Source organism: Maylandia zebra, linkage group LG20 (assembly GCF_041146795.1).
Source record: "Maylandia zebra isolate NMK-2024a linkage group LG20, Mzebra_GT3a, whole genome shotgun sequence".
NCBI classification, from domain to species: Eukaryota; Metazoa; Chordata; class Actinopteri; order Cichliformes; family Cichlidae; genus Maylandia; species Maylandia zebra.
In genome coordinates, this window is record NC_135186.1 from 29,946,266 (window position 1) to 29,948,224 (window position 1,959).

Consider the following 1,959-nt stretch of genomic DNA (forward strand, 5'->3'; position numbering starts at 1 on the left):
GGCTGATCCCACACACCCAATGCAAAGCTTCTTCAAGCTGCTGCCGTCAGGGAGGAGACTGCGGAGTCTCCAGGCCAGGACCAGCAGACTGAAGGACAGCTTCATCCATCAGGCTGTCAGGAAGCTTAACTCCCTCCCGATTCTGCCCCCTCTCCCCTCTTCTCCTCCATGGTCTCACTGAACTCTGTCACACACACACACACACACTCTGACTCACTCACTGGCCTGCACCAGTTACCAGTCACTTTGTGGAGCATTGGACTGCCACCACCTCATAAGACTTTGTTGTTATACTATCTCTTACTGTACATTACTAAATCTCCATTTGCACTATTTGCCTATTTGCACTACTCTGCCTGGTTTACACTCAATGTCATTTACCCTTACCTGAATACTGTATATTGTATATTGTATAGCTTTCTTGTTAATTTGTATTGTATTTATTTAAATTTTTACTTTTTAATTATTTTATTTGCATTTTTTAATCACTCTCTTATATTTAAATGTTCATTGCTATTTCATCTAGGGTTTGAGAGTAACGAAATTTCTATTCTCTGTATGTCCTGTACATGTGGCAGAATTGACAAATAAAGTTGACTTTGACTTTGACTTTTTGACTTTAACATTTAAGTCTTCACAATGTTAATAAGTGGTATTCAGATAAAAGGACAACAGCAACATAGTGTGATTTTTCTCATTTGACTGCCTCCTTTAAAGGTTCCCACATCTACCTATAGCTACCCCAACCCTAGCATTGTGCTATGTCCTCCTTTTACCCATGAGTCTCCTCTGTGGTATTCTTCATTTCCTCCTTCCTGGGAGCTCCATCTTCAACATCCTTTATCCACTGTACCCAGCATTCCTCACTACAGGTGTATAAAAAATAATCTCAACCTTGCCTCTCAAATTTGTCTCCGAACTACTTTACCTGAGCTGTCCTGTTTACTCTTGCTGCTATTCTTCTGTCACAAATCATCCCGACACTCATCTCCAACTGCTCCATCCTGCCTGCACTTCTCTTCACCCATCTCATGCACAGTCTGTTGTTCTGGGTGGTTGACCCAAGTTATTTAAACTCATCTAGCTTCACTTCCTGCTCTTTGCATCTTTAAATTTCAATCTGTTACCCTCCCATTCATGCACACCTATACTGTCATGTTTATACTGGCTTTCATTCTTCTTCTCTTCAGGGCATACCTCCACCTCTCCAGGCTCTCTTCCACCTGCTCACTACTCTCAAGACAGATCACAGTGTCGTCTTTGAACATCATAATTCAAACACCCTTCCTGCTTCCATCCTTCCCACTTCATCCTTCCTGACCTCATCTGTCAACCTATCCAACACCACTGCAAACAAAAAGCCAATCCTTGAAGTAATCCCACCCCACCCCACCTTAAACTATCTATCACTCCTGCTACATACCTCACCACTGTCTCGCTGTCTTCATGTGTTCTTCACCACCCTCAAATGCTTCTTTCCCACTATTGACTTCCAGATGCAGTACCATAGTCCCTGTCTGTCATATACTTACTCCAGATTCACAAAAGCACTCCTTCTGACCTCCTCTATTCTTCTCTAGCAACAATCTGAGATCAACCATGTCATCTGTACTGTTCTTTCTCTGCATGAAGCCATACTGCTGCTCACTAATCGTCACCTCTCTTCTAAATCTAGCCTTCTCATGTCTTCATGGTGTAGCTCATCAGCTTTATCCCTCCGCAGTTACTTTACAATACACTACACTACCCATGTTCTTTAAACTCTATACCAGTAGCTATTCTCATTTCCTCCAGGATCCTCTCACTCCCTAACATTAGAAATACTCCACACTGCCCTCTCTCCCAGTCTTCTTCCATACCCCCCCACATGTGTGTAATCTGGAACAACCTGCTTTCCACTCTTCATCCCCTTTATCGCTGCCCTTACTTCCTCATTACAAGCAAAGAAAGAAAAATGTA